This window comes from Oryzias latipes, chromosome 12 (assembly GCF_053564925.1).
Source record: "Oryzias latipes strain Hd-rR chromosome 12, Olatipes_Hd-rR_3.1".
In the NCBI taxonomy this organism is placed as follows: domain Eukaryota; kingdom Metazoa; phylum Chordata; class Actinopteri; order Beloniformes; family Adrianichthyidae; genus Oryzias; species Oryzias latipes.
The window spans coordinates 12,540,147-12,559,887 of NC_136248.1; positions in this window are offsets into that span (position 1 = coordinate 12,540,147).

The window sequence follows — 19,741 nt, forward strand, 5'->3', positions numbered from 1 at the left end:
TTTTAGATTGGCCTTTGAAGAACGTGTGTTGTGGACATGAAATTCTTTTGACTATTTTACTGCCTCAGAAAATGAATAAAGATAAAATACTTTCAATAGTGACAGGTCTTTAATTGATGCTGGTCCAATAAACGCTGGGTCTAACGGGTGTTCGTTACTTTAGACGCCGAGCTCTAATAGTGGCCGGGCTGCTTAAGCACCCCCACCCCTCTCCCTATACGCAGTCGGGCGGACGCCAGATGTCTGTGGCATTTGCTGTGAGCCAGTGTAGTGATGGCCAAGAAATGCTCATTCCATCTAAATTTCATGCGTTGACATACGCCAAAGAACATTTATATATGGATCCTAAACGTTTTAGATAATGGCACAAGCAGATGGATGGTATTGAGAAGATGGCTGGAGAAAGAGGAGTAAACGATTTCATGGTGGAGGTGCAAAGAAATAATACCGAATAAAAAGGACTGGTTTGAACATGAATTATTGAGCAAAGACGGAGAGGTGCACGTGTCTCCAGGAAAATGATTTGCATGAAAGCGAAGAGGATTTTCTATACAGAGATTGATGAGGTTTCAATAAGAAAACGTTTGCATCCAGGGCTGATCATTACAGTGTTCCCTGTTTCATTATTGGCGGTTTCACGTATTTGTGGTATTTTTTTTCAGTCACTCCTCTGGTCCGTCAAAAACTCAGACAACTCGCTGATTTTGCCAGCAGACTGAGGCATGGCTAAATGAGGGCGGGGTTACATGTGCTGCTCTCCACCCACTGTATATGATTCTTTGTCACTACAACTGCCATATTTTTATTTCGCATTTTATAAGTTCCAACATAAAATATTACCAGCTAACGGATGACTTTATCCTGAGATGATTAAATTAACCCTCGCCATGTACATTTTTTTTAAATATTTAGGAATAGGTTATTTGGATTTTAGGATATGTACAGTCCTGCTTTAAGAGTTTTTTCTTTCAGGAAAAAAAAAAAAAAACAGCCATTTTTATTTATGGCTGCAGGAACTAGAAAAGCAGACTGAATAAAATTTTGATGCGTCGAACACAAACGAAACGACTGTTATCTCATTTTTGCACTAGATAAAGAATTTTTTTTGCCGGCTCTGTATTCCCTGCTTCTGTTAAGTGGTCGAACACACCACCCTCCTCTTCCTTAGCACGTTCACTAAAGCACCAAGTCAATTGTCAGGTTTGAGTGAAGACCCAAGTGTAGGCACGCTCAGGGTATGAAAGAGTTTATTTCGGGCTTGAGGTCCGACGAAACAAGGTGCCAGCGTCCTGTGGGTCACACGTAGAGGAAGGTCAGAGGTGGACAGCCATACCCGTTGACCTTGTCGGTACACGGGCGCCGGATTCCTGCGCTTGTCCGCCTGACGCTTTTAGGAGTCTACTGTCTTCAGCAGGGTCCGCCGAGCCCGACTCCAAACACGATGGACCCTTCGGATGGATGCCTGAGCAGAAGGGACAGAGACAGCACCCTCCAGGGTAGGAAACACAGGGGGGGTGGGTAACCGTAAACCACCTCAAAGGGCGAGAAGCCCATGGAGACTGACGGTAAGGAATTGTGGGCGTATTCTGTCCAAACGAGGTTGCGGGACCAGGACGAAGGATCTGTGGAACATAGGATCCGTAGGCTGGTCTTCAGTTGCAGGTTTAGCCTCTCTGACAGGCCATTGGATTGAGGATGGAAACCTGACGAAAGACTGACCGAGACTCCAAGTAGCCTGCAGAACTCTGACCAGAACTTGGCTGTGTACTGAGGGCCCCGGTCCGAGACTACGTCTCTGGGGCTGCCGTGCAACCTAACAATTGACATAGGAGCACCTCAGCAGTCTCAGTAGCTGAAGGCAACCCTGGCAGGGTGATAAAATGCACCATTTTGGAAAATCTGTCCACTACAGTCAGAATAGTGTTGTTACCGTCCGAACATGGCAAGCCAGTCACAAAGTCCATGGTGATATGTGACCAAGGCCGGCGTGGGACAGGGAGTGGGTGGAGGAGCCCAGAAGGTCGAAGACCTAGCACATACCGGACAGGCAGCCACGTCTTTCTTGAACACAGTGAGTAGAGTAGGCCACCAAAAATGTTGTCTGACTACAGCGATAGTGCCACGTATGCCGGGATGACATTGAAGTGGAGACGAATGGCACCAGTGGATAACTTTGGATCGTAGTCGCTCAGGAACAAACAACATATCCACCGGACAGTCATGAGGAACAGAATCCTGTGTCAGAGCTTGTCTGACCTCAGTCTTGATGTCACTGGTGAGAACTGCTAGCCTGGAGGAGGGTGGTAGGATAGGCTCAGCACTGTGGCCAAGTGGACCAGACACATGTTGTCTAGAGAGGGCTTCAGCTTTGGTATTCTTGGAACCTGGTCTGTAGGAGAGAGAGAAGGTTGAAACAATTGAAGAACAGGGACCATCTGGCTTGACGTGCATTGAGCCTCTTAGCTGTGTGTAGATACTCTAGGTTTTTGTGATCAGTGAAGACGATAAATGGTTGCATAGCGCCCTCTAGCCAATGGCGCCACTCCTCCAAGGCGAGTTTGATGGCTAGCATTTCTCTGTCCCCCACATCATAACCCAGTTCGGCATCGTTCAAGCCGTCCCCAGAGCGTCCTCTCCTCTGGCCGTTGAGTGTAGGAGCGAAGAGAATGAAGACTGAGAAAGGTTAGAAGCGGCTGCCTGTCTCATACCTCTCTTCTTCTCCGCTCCCTCATCCGGCGATCTATGCAGGCAGCCAGCTCCACCTGGTCGTTTAAAGAAGCGGGAAGTTCGCGAGCTGCCAGTTCATCCTTGAGGGAGTCGTTGATAAAAATATCATATAACTCGACTGATCTGTCGCCCTGGTCCTAACGAGGCAGCTGACGACCAGCTTCATGTGACGGGTCGAGCGGATCGAAAACTCGTCTGAGGGCATCTGCGAACTGGGACTTGCGCTCCCATTCCGCGGTTCCCCATTTTCCAGCTCTCCCAGAAAGCAGCGAAACCGTGAAGGTGACCTTGGAGAGCTCTGAACGAAACATCGACGGCTGCAAGGCAAAGACGATTTCGCACTGGGCAATAAATTTCCGACAGGATCACCAGAGAAACGTTCAGGGGAAGGCATGAGGCGTTCTGGTCCCCCCTCCTGGGCTAATCCACTAGCCCCAGGAGCCCTGGTGATGTTCGAAGAAATGTCATTTAGGCGTTGAAGAAGATCATTCATACCTGCGGACATTCCAGCAAAGCGGTTTTCATAACCCGATATAATGTCCTCTGTGCCCGCTCTCCAATCCTGGGTGCCCTCGGGATCCATGTTGGCCAGTTCGTTCTGTCAGGTTTGAGTGAAGGCCCAAGTGTAGGCACGCTCAGGGTATGAAAGAGTTTATTTCAGGCTTCGGGTGAGAGCAGTGGTGGATATACAGTTGCAGGGTCCGTGCGTGGCAACACCAGCGGTGGAGCGTGAAGACAGCAGGCTGCGGATGTGGCTGCGGACTGCAGGCTTGACAGGATCAGCTGAGAACAGGAACAGAGTTTGAGAGCCAAAAACACTTGGAAACACTGATGTGTGAACAACCACGAACTGGCAATGAGTGAGCGGACACACCCACTTAAATACCAGGAGACGCAGCTGACACCACTCAGCGATCAGAGAGCAGGTGGGTGGGATGATAAGGCTGGAATCCTGACATCAATGACCGATATGGAGGATGTGTCTCATGTTATAAATAAACCCTGGAAACGATTGCATTGTGAACTAAATGCGCAACTGTGGATACGACTGGTGCAATGACCAATCGCTTGGCTCTGTTGGCGCTGTTGTTTTTTTTCTTCCTGTGAATCGTTTTTTTAAATTGCCATTCACTGTTTCTCACTTGTTTTTCTTTTTAAACCGTTCATAATTGGTCAATCCGTGTTTATGCTGAGCAAGGGACAGGGGGAGGGGTGGCAAAAGCTTGTTCCACGCGCAGCAGCGCATGAATGGAAAAGGGCACCAGGTGCCACAAAAGACGAGAAGAGACAACATCAACACAAAAATGTACAGAAATAACTGACAATGGAAAAACAGGCAATATCCGGAACCACTTCACTTTAATTGATAATGCGAAAAGAGAATTTAGAGTCTGTAAGAAAACAATTCCATTACAATTCCAACCTGCACCTGAGAACTGAGAGAATCTTCTCCTAAACAGAGCAGATCATTACTGAGGAAGAAACCTGATCAGCTTCACTAAGCTGACGCACTTAGTATTTTTGAATGGCAACCTTTACTGTGATGAAAAATCACATACAGTGGGCGTGCCTTAACGCATTTAATTCCGCCCATGTTGATGCGAGCCTCAGTCTGTACTCTGCACCCAGAGGCTTCTCGAGTCAAATCACCGTACATATAGATCAGGGTTCAGGAACCTACGGCTCGTGAGCCATATCTGGCTCTTTTGAGGGCGACATCTGGCTCGCAGACAAATCTTTAATTAATAAAAAAAACAATAAAAGCTTTCATTAGACCAGTCCTTCTCGGGCGTGATGCAATGCCAGTTAGTAATGTATGGTGTCAATTCAGCGCCTAATGTATTGCGCATCAAAACCCCAAATCTGTAACGGCCTGGAACCTGTGAATTGCCATCCCGGCAGATGCACGCTCCCGTCTTTGTAAAGGGGAGGGGTAGTAGGCGCAGCAATGTGAAACGCGCACTGATTAGAACACGCTGCCCGTTACATACCACACTGCAGCGTCACAGTGCCAGCGTCAGTACAGCCTGGTAGCCTGCTGGCAGCCTGCTGTACTGACAATGTTTGGCTCCACGTCTGCATGTGAGCAGTCTCACATCTAAAGAACATTTAGACCAACCCACGATCACGTTTAATGGATGGAAGTCTCAACGCCTGCATGAAGCTTAAACTCACCACGTGTCAAACAGACAAGACCATCAGCAAAACCACCATGGAGCACCAGAAGTCGAATTAATTGTAAGAAATCATCATTTATTAGCAACTTCATAATGTAGCGTCCCTTTCCCACACTGAGGCACAAAGACTTAACCTCTTTTAAGGTTCTTTATTCTGGTTACTGCAAGCCATAACAAACGCCGTACAACTAGTTCAGCAACTCCTGAATCTCTCCCGCCGAGAGCGCTCCCCCCCTTACTTATATTCCCCCGCTGCTGCACCAGCCCTCCTATTTCCCTTATTTGGCCCATAGCTGAGCCCGATTGGTCGAAACTCCCCAACGACAGGCTGAGTGACAGAACTGAGGGCCAATCAGGATCTCTGCTTGATGCGGTCAACGAACTCCGGAATTTAGAACGCAACGAAAACAGCCACCCAGTCCAACTCAGTCTGCTACAATAACAATGTTATTAAAAAAGAACCTACAGACTTATTGTACTTTAAAAGTGTTGAAATTACATAAAATGCACACATTCACTTGTATTTTTAGTTTTAAACATATTGTATTGCTCTCACGAAATTACATTTATAAATATTTGTGGCGTTTATGGCTCTCGGCCAAAAAGGTTCCCGACCCCTGTTATAGAGTAACGCCGAGCGTTTCATTAAGTGGATTAATAATTCAAGAGAGGGCATGACATTTGTATGAAACTTTTGTGTCCGAAGCAGGTACCGCGGGAATTGCCGAGGGGGTGAGAGGAGACGAAGAGCGCGCTGGCCCGTCTGCTTCCCCGCCTATTGCTAAAGAAGATTTCACAGCGAGCAAAGGCTGGTTCTAACTGTTCCTGAATCACTACCAGCTGAAGAGTGTGCCCCTGCATGGAGAAATGGCATCAGCAGACTCAGGAGCGGCTGGGAAATAGCCTGATACGCTGAAAAAGATAACCACAGAGAATAATTATCATCCAGAGCAGGTGATTAATATAGATGAAACCGGCCTCTTCTGGAAGAAGATGCCCTCTTGCACGTATCTGATGAAGGAGAAACAACGTGCACCTGGTTTTCAGGCACAGAAAAACAAAGTGACACTTCTCAAGTGTGTCAATGCTGCTAGTTTCATGCTGAAACGAACATCATTGGAAAATTGTTTAAAGACATGAAAAAGAAACCCTCAACTCCTGTTGGAAGAAAGTATGGCCATACTTTGTGAAGGAAAATGAGGGTTTCTCTTCTGAGGAGGTGCAGCAGTTAGCCATAAATAGGTATGTTACCTTGGCAAATCAGTTAGGAGAAGATCTTTGAAGATATGACAGAAGAAGAAATTGGCTTCCTCATTGATGCCCACTTCGGCACTATGGCAGACCAGGAGCTGACCGAATGTGCCAGTGAGGTTGGAGACGCCCAACCTGATTACGTGGAGGATTGCAAAGGACATGCAAAGGAAATGCCCCAACATCCTTCCTAGAAGCCAGACAATCTAAAATAAGGAGACATGTGACTTCCCTGTTTTGTTTTTTCCATTTTGTGGGATTTCAATAAATGTGTTTATCAGTATTATTTTTTTTTTATTTTAATATTTTAAGTTTCCTTTTTCTTATTGTTTTTTTTTAATTTATTAACATTACTATGCAGTTTCTCACCAACTGCTTAGAAAGTTAGTTTGTAACCAGTTGGCCTGTAAATAGAGAAACACAAATTGACATTGCCTGTGATCCCTAACCCCTGCAAATAAGGGTATCGGAAACACTGTACAATGTTCTCATCATTTCAATAAATCCTGAAATGTTCATTTGGAGTTGCTGTCTGCATTTATGACTGAACTTCACAGCAAAATGAACCCGTTAGCCATCACCATTCTGTCTGTGATGGAATAAACACCTGTCTCTAATAAACCCTGGACCGAATGACACATTTATGGAACAAACGCCAGGGCTACAATTGGAAGATATACTGTAAAAATAATAATATAAAAAACAAGACAGCGGAAACTCTATGTCATCTTAACATGTGCCTGACAAGTTGTCAATTGAAGACATTGCTTTTTAAAATGTGAATTGCAAAGCGCTCTGGATCACACAGGCAACCTATTCAGGGTTTCCCCGACAGTAGCTGGAATGGCACCAGCAATCACGTGACCCTAAAAGCTGGTTCTGAAAATGGATTTGCAAAGCTCAGAACTATGCATATGAATGTAGCATACAATACTTACAGAGTCAACCTAACCTAAGCGTATTAATATTCCGGCAAAATAGTCTGTCTAAAAGTAATAGTTTTTTACTGGGTTGCACAGTGTTGTTTTTTAATACATAGTTTCTGCACAGCAGCAATACTTTGAAATTTTTCTCTTAGTCAAGAGGTTGAACATTATTAAGATCTTCTTTATCTTTCAACTGCTCCCTTTAGGTACCACAATAGCGGCATTTCCCCTTTCATCTAACCCTATCTTGTTTGTCCTTCTTATTTAAGCAAAGTACCTTATCATCCTCCTTTACTATATCCATAAACTATATTCTTGGTCTTCTTCTAGATCACTTTCTCGTATGACTTATCATGTATGACCCGCCAAATGCTTCGTTTGGTCGAACCACGCATCGGATGTCACTTGTGTTTTGAACAGTTGGGCGCGCTATTCTCTAGAAATGTGAAATGAATCAGCGTCAGTTCATTGCACTTTACCATGGCTTCTATTAAAAACGTTCTGTGGCTCAGGGTCATTTCAACTTGGGTTTTCCTGATAAAAAACTACATCATGAACGTTGTGTATCAAAAAAAAAAAAAAAAAAAAACGAAAAATGAATCTATGATGGCATGCCATTTTCTTGTGATTAGAGATAGCTCAGTGGAATAGTCAATGTCATATACATCCAGAGGTACTAGGTTCGAGTCTGGCACTATACGTATTCTTTTTGCGTGTATTTTTTTCTTCATGTGATATGTATTTTGCTGTGTCAAGCACTTCTCACAGAAAGCGTCACATGTTGTGTTGTTTTACTTTTTTTTTTATCATCATTAACAAAGTTTTTCTGTTTACGTTGTTTTATCATTATTTCCACATTGAAGTGTTACAAGGAGCTTTGTTGAAACATATGTCGATATACATCCATTCCGCCACCAGATGCCGCTGTTCTGTGTGGTTTCGAAGCCCTGAATGGGTGGTTCATTTTTCCGGCACAATTACGAGAACCCCAATGAGGCTTCATGGGGCTTCTATTCCCATCCCTACTTTTTACCAAACACTACATTGCACTGGACGGTTGACACAGATATTCTGTCTTGCTGCAACTTACCTTAATTTCTCTAGATTTTCCTCCCTGCTCTCCCTACATATCACAATATCATCAACAAACATTATGGTCCACAGTGATCCCTGTCTAATCTCATCTTTCAGTCTGTCCATCAACACAGCAAACAAACTGATCCTCGGTGCAGTTCAACCTCCACCGTTAACTTCTCTGTCACACATTTCACTCCTGACTTACTGCTCTAATACATGTCCTGCACAACACCAATCAACTTCTCTGCCACTCCAGACAAAACCACACCTCTTCTATGGTTCCCTGCCATGATCCTACTACAGATCTATAAAGACACAGTGCAGCAACTTCTGTCTTTCTCTGTTCTTCTCGAGAAGTATTTTCAAAGTAAATATTACATACAGTATGTCTTTCTTTTCCTTAGCATAGCGCCATACTGTTGCTCACAAATGCTCACCTATGACCTTTAACCTGTTCCATTGCTTTTTACCAAAACTTCAATGTGTGACTCTTCATGCTTATTCTTCTGTAGTTTTCTCTCTGCAAATTTTCTGGCTTCAGAGTTCTTAAAAATGGGCAACGATACACTGCCCCAGCCACAACTTTGCAGTCTCCAATTATTTCACACTCTTTATAGTGTCTACACAAGATATAATTAACTTGTATGCTTCTCCCTTTACTTTTATACGTCATCCTATACTCCTTGCTCCTCCTATGTTTTCTTTTCTGGATAAATTCGTTCACTGCTGCCAATTGTACTCTGCTGTCAAAGTCCACCACCACCTGTCGTTTTGCATTCCAGTCCTAAACACCAAACTTAACCATCATGTTGTCCTTACCTCTGTATCCCTTACCCACTTGTCTGTTGAAGTACGCTCCAATCATTTTCCTATATACCCTGGATCAGCTCATCTATTTTCTTACAGAATGTTGCTTTTCCTTTTAGTTATCACCTTATCTGACAATCTCTTCCTATCCAGAGCATTTGCAGCAAATACCTATGTCAGGATCATTCTATCTCTGTTCCTCTATCCTTCCACACCACGATAACACAGATTGAACCTACTACGAATTTATAAACCTTAGTCTATTTTCATTTGGTCTCATGTCACAGTATTTTTACATTTCTTCCCCCCAACATGTTAAAAAGCTTTTCCTTGCCAATGTCCCATTATCCAAAGTTACAGTTACACAGGTCTATATTGCTTGTAGCATAACAAGCCCATAACTTAGGTGGGCCTTGTTGACAAATTTGCCTAAAGTGATGTCACATTATCTAAACATTTGCTTCCTGTACACTTCCATCTCTGGAGGAGGCTTAATCCCTTTGAGTCATAATGAGTCTTGACATGTTTTAATGGCCACATGCAGTGATGTTACTAATCTGACACTAGCTCAATCAACAGTGTGCCTGTTAACTGGATTAAGAATACATTCTGAATACTGGCACCTAGTGCCTTTTTTAAGACCCTGCCTCAAGCACAGTTTGATTCTGAGCTAAATGCCATCAGCCAAGTCCATCACCAGGAGGATTTGGTGGCTGTCAAGTTTTCTCTATCCTAATGTAACAGAGCATCACATCAAAATGTTTGAAATCATAGTGCTGTTGCAGGACTAACAGAAAAGTAAAATCTGCATGAGAAAATTAAATCTATTATTTAGCAAATTGCATTTTAGCAGAAATATTTGACATAATTTCTTTTTACAATTTGAAGGCACGACCAGGATGACAAGGCTGAAATGTATCACCTTTTGTCTAGCTTATTTTTTTTTAACATCAGGTTTTTATTTTGATAACAAATAATTAATTTTTATGAAAAAATTAAGTGTGTCAGGAGGTTTTCTTCATCATCATTATTGTTTTGTTAGTTATTTGAAGACAAAAAAAGTCCCTTTAGGATTTTTACATTTTATAATCAAAAGAACAAAGAAGACACTACCACAAACAACACTTTTTTAAGATATTAAACTTTACCACTTAACATCTGTGATATTGTTGGAAAGACCCAAATAGCACACGTTCTTTGACGTATCATAACTCTTCTTGATGAGAGAAACGTGACTCAGTGGATTCTGATGCCTTTCATGTCGACTTTGCGCTGTTTTGCAACACATTGCAAATGTAAAGAGTTGCATGACGGCGCAAACCTGGTTTTCTCCGCTGATTTACCTTGATTAAGAAACTTATCTACTGTAAAGTGTTGCCTACTGTCATTTTGTATTAGTAGTTGAAGAGTTAAGGTAGTCGAAAGTAGGTCAACACTGGAGCTAAAGCTCTGTTGTTAACAGGTTAGCTGGTGCTTGCTGAATAAACCTTTTTCCTGTGTTTGCAATAAAAATGTGTGTAATACTACTAAAAAAACTAAAAAGCTGATTTTCGCTGGCCCGTCTTCGTTGCGATGTGTCAACGCAAAAAATTGAATTTTCATTATACAATCAGAATGTTTACATCATGTCTCCGTCTGACACCCATCTCTATGCACCACAACACCAGCTTTGCACAGGAGTTCTATTTCAGTCCTAAACACCCCGATGTTATGGCAAAAAGCCAGAGAAACCAGAAACAGGTCCGGGTTTCAAAATAACACCGTCTGTTGTATTTTCAAAATAAAACTTAATAAAATAGTATTTTATATATAAGGTGACTTGTCCATACCACAATGCAAGTTAACGCCGGCGTCTATGTTCGCCATATACGACAGGTTTTATTTTTGAAGTAAAAATAAAAATGCATTTTACAAGGATTCGGTGAAGAAGGAAAGGGCACGGGGCAGAATTGCTTATGTTTTGGATGAGCAAGATATTTTCCTTTTTAAATGTTGTGTACCATTTTGAGGCTACCCTGCAAATTGAGACTCTATAATTGAAGTGCATTAAACTGAATTGAAATCCATTATTCTTTGTGTAAGGGAAAGGAATAAATGTTGCTAAATTTTTCACATACCCCCTTGTTTTTCTGTATGTTTTCTTTTTTTTATAAAATCAGTGATTGTCATGATTATAAACCAGCACTCAGCTTACTGAATAGAGTACAGCGATTCTTCTGTCTCACTATAAGAGGAAGATTCCCTTTACTGAACAGGCCAGAAGAGCAGCGTCTACTGAGTCTGTTTAATGAGATACGAAGACAAAAGTTGTCTGTGAGTTGTTTTATGTTCCAGGTAGGCAGATTAATTGTGAAACAGAAACAGTAAATGAACCACCAGATCGAAGATAGTACAGGAAGTTGGCTGTTATTTATATTGTTTGTGTCGCAATTCGTTTGTGATGCTTTGAAAGTGATGACCTAGATTGCTAGCACTTAGCAGCCAAAGCTAACGGACGAAGAGGAACAAGTTATCATTGGTGAGGTTGGAGTTTTGCAAATGTGGTTAACACCATGATAACATGGAATTGAGATGGATCTTAGAGATGTTTTACTTTGTGAATTAGTAAATAAATAAAGAACTGAGCAAGCCAGAAGAGTGAGCCTGTGTAACCCTTGTGCTATCCTAGGCACTTTAACGTTGGGAGTTGGGTCATCTAGACCCCCTAGACAGTGCCCTGAACCTTTTTTCTTCAATGATTTGTGAACCTCTTAAAAGCCTTAGTTATTTTTAAAGACCAACAGTACACTTTATAATCTAGGGTGCCTTACGTTGGTTTATGAATTAATTCTGGTTATTTTTACTGATGTCAAAGCAATTTTGAGAGGTACACACTCCAGCAAAATGTCAGAGTGTTTGTTCACATGAGTGTCAAACAAGTTTAGCTGTTTTGTGAATACACTAGCACGGTTAACGTGTATAGAGGTGTCGGAATGTTTTTTTTTTTTTTTTTTTTTTTACGTGTTTATATCATACATTTACGACTTAAAAAATCATAGATTAAAAAGGAGAAAGTGCCAAAGTTTTCCGTTTATCGGAGCCAAGCTTAAAGATGAAATATGTGGAGCCTTTTGTGAAGCTTTATTTCCGGATAGGTTTAAAAAACAAAGAGATTCTGAACCTTTTAGCAACTCAAAATCCGATTATCATCAGTGGAGCTGGGTTTCCGAGGTTCGGTGTCAGTAAAGCGGAGTTTCATATTTAAAATAAGGAGCTCAGACACACATTTGGGTGAAGCTTTTATTCTCCTTTTCATTCACAAACCCTGAAGTTAATTTGTAACCTTACGTCATTCATTCACCTGTCATCCGAACACCAATGCGGAAGTAAACAGTGTTACATATGCCCCCTCCTGCAGATGAAGCGTCCCATTTCAACATAAAACAATAAAGAGGAATGAAAATAGTCTGTTATATTAGCATTAGAACGTTGACAATGCCAAAAAAGTGCTCCTCCTCGGACGGAAGCGTCACACAAATGTAGAGATCTGGGGCCTCATTTATAAAACTTTGCGTAGGATTTGCGTCAGAAGTGGCGTACGGATGAAACATAGGACGTGCGTACGCACAGAAATATTCGGATTTATTAAACCGTGCGCACGCACATCCTACGCATCTTTCCCTTTATAAATCACAACCGATTCTAAATGCAGCGCAGCTTTTGCGGCTACATGACACGCCCATAGTTGCCCATAAATAGTCCGTGAAACGGCCACAAATTAATATTCATGGCTTGCTAAATCATGGCAAACACAGAGGGGAAATCAAAAAAACGTAACTTCACTCAATGTGAAGTAGAAGTTATCGTTGGCGAGGTGGAAAAGAGGAGAAAAGTGTTGTTTGGGGCACAGTGTGGGCATTACTAATGCCGAAAAGGCACGTGAGCGGCAAACGGTGGCAGACGCAGAAAATGCTGTAGCCTCACAACCTCGGACCGTGGCCGAAATAAAAAAGAAATGAAAGAAATGATCGGACATCAAAGTCGAGGCAAAAAAACGTCTAGCGCTGCATCGGCAGAGTGTGTCCGCCACGTGGGGGGGGGGCCGGAGCTGACCCCTCTTGATGAGAAACTGGCCGCTATTATTGGGGAATCCCTATTAAGTCCCCCTTATCGGCGTCCTCCTCCGCCTCAGTCACCTGACTGAGACGGAGGGGACGCCGAGGCGCCAGGGTCAGGGTGACACAGGTAAGAGAAATAATTCAAATGAATGCAGTCAAGTCACATGTATGCAGGCTACACAATTACAGATTATTAATATAGAAAAATTTTATTTTAGTTGCTGGGTGTTCCAGCGGGGCCAGTGGTTACGATGCTGCAGCTGAGCAGCCGTCTGGCCCCAGCGTCTCCACGGCACGCGGTTCTCAACCCTCCAGCAGTGGACGCGTCCTCACCGATGCAGTCCTTGAAATGCAGAGGGAAGTCAGTAGTTCAATCAGAGAGGTGGCCAAGGAGTTGGGCGAAATCAAGATCGCCCTGACTGAAATAAACTGCACGATGAGGGAATTCTTAAATAAATAATATTTTCCACACCCCTTTTTCTTTACAAGCGACGCATCACTTCTAAACGCTGGCGCACAGCAGCAGCAAATGGCTCAAATGCGTGGGGATGGGGTTCAGGGTCGGGGCCAACACAGCAATCAGCGCCAGGGGGTAGAGGCACGTTTTTAAGCTGTGCCACATTGTGTAGCACAGCACATGCCAGCACGATTTGGCACACACTGTCACTTTCACGTGTTTCTTCCATCTGCCGACGGTGTCGCCATTTCTCATTTCACCCGTTTTTGTGCGTACGCCTGGGTCAGAGCTTGCGTGGAGGACCGCACATTTTCCCGTCAAGTTTGCTTTTTATAAATCTCAACTATTGCGTAGAGAGTGGCGTACGCCTTCTTTTGTGCGTACGCAACGTTACAAATGAGGCCCCTGGTCTTTGGAGGAGGAAGAAAGGATTCAAGTGGACAGCTGCAGGGATTCGCGATGATGGCTTCATCGGGCTGCAGAGATCCTGCAAACTAACCATCAATAAATAAAACTTTAACAAATTGTAAATCAAACAAATGAGCTTCCAAACGTCTGGAACGTTATCAACAAACATTCAGCTCACCTGTTCAACTAAGTTTAGTCGGTCTGCTCTGCTGCTGCACGGCGTTCACCTGCTGCTCTGCATGCTCACTTCCACTTTAATCTCGTAAATTTACGAGTTTTTTTCTGATAAATTTACGACTTAAAATCTCGTAATTTTCCTTTTTTTTTTTTTCTGTAGCCCTAAAACTCCATCGTACATGGTCACAGGATTTCTATATAACTATAGTTTACTTAAAAAAATTTTTTTTTCATGTATGACAGCTTTTATGCTGTTTTGTTTGTCATGTTATTTTTTTGTCAAGTTGAAAGTTAATTAATTCAAAACAAATATGATATTTAATATAATAATTTGTTACAGATATTTTTTTTAGAGAAAAGGCAGACAAGGTATGAAAAGGTATGTTTTTTAATGCCTGCTTTAGTCAATAATAGAGTTGGAACTTAAAACATTTTCTCTAATGGCTTTAATCCCCTTTTAATGGTACGTTTTATTTAATCATTAAAGCATTTGATAACTAAAATGTGGGAACATATAGGATAGCTATTGCAAACTATAAGTTCAGCGACTGCATTTCATTTTTACACCCATATATGTGGACACACATATAAGGGGCAGAAGTGTCACATCTATAACTAATCCTGCTTGTCGTCTTCTACCTAAACAGTTTGTGTTGAATAGTGAAACTGATTTGCATGCATGAAAGAGAACGCTGATGCCAATCAGTAATTCCAAGAGAGGCCTCAGCGCTCTTTAATGCACCTACTCCAGTCACTGCTGTGAGACTTTAATTTCAGCGAGCACACACTCAGTTTATCAAGTGACTTTTGCCCAGTTACCTGGCTTAAAAGCACAACACACTTTTAAGATTTACAAGCTTCATCAAAATGATTTAAAAATATGGCTGTGCTCTTCCTCACTTATTTTAGGAGCTGCATAATGATGTGGAGAATTTTTAGAGCAAGAAGGCACTAGTTCAAATCCTTGCTGTTTTTTATTTGTGTGGCTTGTCTTCTCTGGGTTCTCTGGCTTCTTCCCACAGTTCAAAAGCATGCTTTATAGATTAATTAGGGATTCTAAGTTGCCTCTTAGAAGTGAGTATGAGAATGTGTGGGTGTTTGTATGTGGCTTGGTGATGGACTACCAACACGCCCATATTTGTCTGATTCCCAGGAGCAAAGTTGGATTGGGCTTGGTTAGCCCTAGGATGGAAACCACCCCTAGACCACCAGGGGGAGTATGTTATTGCCACCCCATAAGGGGACTTCCAGTGTTTTGATGTGCCAGTCCAATGTCTGGATGAAGACAGACAGTTGTCTCAGGAAGCCAATCACATGTGTGAGTTATTAAAGACCCACTCTGATGAAAATCATGCTTTTGTGGTATTTTTCTTATGAATAAACAAAATCAAGTTAAGCTCAAAATTGCATTTTTTTGAGTATTTCTTTATTCAAATCAGCAGCAGATGAAAAATATTCTGTTGGAAAAAGCTTGTAGTTGTGACATAGAAGCCACGGTTGGAGGACCGGAGCAGAGAGCTCCGCTGCATCCACTTGATGCATCCACTTGATGCATCCACATGATGCATCCACGTGATGCATCTACTTGATGCATCCACTTGTAGACGACTAGATCCATATCCGTCATCTGTTTCCTCGTCTGAGCTGGCATCTGGCTCAAAACTGTATGGCTGGACAGCTCTAAAATGACTCAGCATTTTTGTTGCACCTGTAATGTTAGTGTAGGGTTGTAAACAGCTGTAAACTAGCAGTGGAACATGTAAACTGATAGGTGAAAGGAAATTAGGGCGGGGTTGCTCTGCATCAACAGTCCCACCCACAACTCAGAGGTAAATGTATAATGATTTACAACTGCTTTGCAGAAATTATTTCCTAGAAAACTACATGTTTCTGTTTTTTTGGCTTATAATCATAATTAAAACTAGGAACACTTTTAAAATAGATCATAATATGATCAGAGTAGGACTTGGTTTAAGTGGTTTGCTGTGGTGACTCCTATTGAAAGTAGCCCAAAAACGATCATTCTAAAGCATTTAACTGAGATAAAATGGAATGCTAGGCTTTTCCCTTAGAAAGCTTGAAATCAGCTTGTAGGTGACAGAGTTCATTTTTTTTTCGTCTGTATTTTGAGGATGTATCTTACCAAAATTAGAGAAAGGCCCATAGTCTAATGCTATGTGTACACCGGAATTCATTGAAAAGTCTATATAAAGATTCACGAGTTTTGCACAGCTTTGAGATTTCACACTAAACCTTTTTTCCGCTTGGGGTGACGATTATGTGCTCGTATCAAGTTGCGACAGCCCTGTGTGAACACCATATGCTAAAAGCTTGTTCAAGAATGCCTGTTTAGCACATGCTGGAATGCACCACATATTGCCAGTGTGTTGGAGATTTGTATTATGTTGGCTTGCTACCTTCTGATTATTCACTGGCATTGGTCAAATAAAATACATAATGAAATTTCATGAAAATGTGTTGTCAGTGTAAATAAAGATTAGAAAAATTATTCGGCCTTAAAAAAATAAACTGTAGCATTTATCCTGACTTTGTTTTGTCAACACTTTAGTCCATGACTCATTATTTTTTATGTTCCATCACAGGTTTTAAGCAACACGCTTTGTTTGGCATGGGGAGCTCTTCATCCGTATTCCCAGTGAGACACTAATCTGCCCCGAGTGTTGAACGTTTCTTCAGCATCACGACCTACCGAAGTTGAAGCAGAATGGGGGGAGGGAGGATTAGTTCACTGTATGCTGTTTTGCTTAATGCTCTGTTTGTCAGTTTCAATTATCCATAACGCTCTGCTATAATCCTCATCGCAATTAAAATTCCAATTAGAATTGGAAAAACATACCCAGATGCAGAGAGCAGGGGGAGGGCATGGTAAATATTGGCCTACCACAGTGTTAACACATTGGGTTGCAGTCAGAAGACATACAGTAAAATAGTGTGTACAACAGGCTAGGGGAATGTTGGAATATAAAGCTCTTAATGCATATGCAATAGCTATTAGCAGCATAATGTTGGTTAAATAAGAATACATTGATTTCTCAAATGGAGTAATTGGATAAGGATGATTGCATTAGCATATTTTAGATAGCAAAGCAATCACAGTAAAATTCATTTTCATCCCATTATCGGGCATCAATAACTAATCTGATAAAGAAACAGTGGGTTCCTTCTCATTGTTTTCTGGTAAGATTGCTTTATAATCATGATGGCCTTGCCATCAGGCTTTTGTGAGGGTTATAGGTTTTGTTTATAGGTTTTATATACTCTTGAATTGACAAATATAAACTGTTTTTCAAGCGTTTGTTCCTGATTTCCTAATCAAAAAGGCTCTAATAGAATTAGAGTACATTCTTGCACATTTTCTGATGTTTGGCTTATTTTGGTGAAATTTCCAAGAAAGTCATTTATCAAAATACTGTATATTAAAGGGCCATTATCATGTTTTTCTTAAGCATTTCCAAATAAACTATATCCATATATATGTTAATATCCTTTGGCATATTAAAGAACTATTTTTAAAATGAAATATGAGTTATTTTCGCAGTTCATTTTCCTACCCGGAAGTAAGACAACTTTGAGGCACCGGTTTTGACAACAGTAAACACAACCGGCCCGCTCCTTGTGGGTGCCGCCCATTTTATGACGTCAACTTAGACCCAGCCTCGGCACCGTGTCTTTGTTTCACCCGAGAAAACAAACAAACAACATCCAAAATTTTGCAAAGATGATGTGCATGGTGTCCATATAAAATGAAATGATATAGCCCCTGTAAACAAACATACAAAATTCAGTTACATGATACAGTATGTGAAGTAAATACAGTAGTTATACTTCAATTATGTTTTTTTTCCCTTTTTATTGCGATGCTACATACACACCAGGCATGTGATGCGTGTTCAAGAATGCGTTGAATGCGGGTTCTTGAAGATGTTCACACTGGAGTTTCGCTGCCCGATACTAGCACATGTACTCAAAGTTGGAAGAGGCTTGGTGCAAAAAGTTAAAATATTGCCCTAGGCCTTTTCTTTCACAACTCTGTCAACATGTGAAAGACTTGGTGACATATAATTCCAAACCTCAATTATTAATGTTGGCTTCATCAATTTTCTACTGGTTGGTACTTCCCTGTTTTATAAACGACACTATACATTACCAAGAGTCCCTGATTGGTCAAAGTTAAGCTGGTTATCTTTCAATGCACATTCCATGGCCACATGTTTTGTACTTCAAGCCCAAAAACAGACTTAAAACTTCACAACTTTATATAAGCGCACATATACTGCTACATTGCCTCATATTTATAATAACCCTTGTTTGTTATATATAAAAAAAACTGACATTTTGACAGAGCGCTTCGTATCTCTCAAAATTGCTTCAACATCAGTAAACAATCAGAATTAATCCATAAAGCGCTCTGGATTATATGGTGCTCTGACATTTTTTGAAAAAAAAAATAAGGCTTTAAGTGGACCTTGTAGAGCGGAAAATACGGTAGTGATGATACAAAATGGTATCCAAATGAGAAACATTAGAAACTTAAAAAGAGACTCTAAAATAGAAAAGAAAAAAAGCAGAAGAGTCTAGTGTCAACCACAGCTTTAGAGCTTCACACATGCCATGTTGAGTGTTTAGCTGTGCAAAAGAATGTGTCGAAGCCTCTGTCGGAGCAGATTCAGGCCTTAATCAGAGATGAAAAACAAAGCATAACCTCAAACAGAGCTTTGTGGCTCACTCTGTGGAGAGTCCATGTGCGTATACAATTTTTTTTGTCGAGATTTAGCTCTCAAGCTTTCATGTATGGATTCTTCATGCCTTGGTATGTGTGTGAGTGTTCATGAACGTGATGCATTTCACCGCAGTTTCCTTCTGCGCCCTTTTGACCTCCCTCAGCTGCAGCTCTGTGGTCCATAAACTTCCCTTTGGGAATTCTCTGCTCATCTGATTCATTTAACTTCTTTAGAAAAACATCAGTAAATGGTTATTGAAATATTAGGGTAATAAAATGACAATTGTGAAAGTTCCATGCATGAATATTCTTTTTTTAACCAGTTAGATACTGTATCTTAAGACAACGGTCATATATGCCAAAATGCTGCAGCACGGTGACCTAAATATTTTGAGCAAAATCTGCAGGTGATCATGCAGCGGCATTTGTAATCGGGAGGCGGTAGTTGCGTCTTTACAAGCCCACATCCAAATTAAAGGGCAACTGATTACTTTTTTTTACATCATTCGGAGGTCTCCTGGAGACAATTTGAGGTTGTGCGGTGGCAGTACAATTACAATAACTGACTCATAGGAGGGGCTCCAAGGTCCCCAAAATCAACCGTCGATCGAACGTTTTCAGAGTGCCACCCCTCTGCCCCCATGCTGCCGTCCCACTGCCACCGTCCAATAGTTAGAAATTATGCTGTAACAGTGCAGACTTTCAAAGAGGGCTGTCGACATGGGCGAGAAGCCCATGACTGGATGTCATTCTGTCGATCTTGGCCACCTTGGGTCCTGCATATAAATGGGAAGATGACATTGATGCTGCAAAAAACTCCTGAATCTGATAGCACCAAGGCAACTCTCGCCTCTAATTTGGATGTCTCTCTTTCGAGACGTATTAAATTTGCTGCT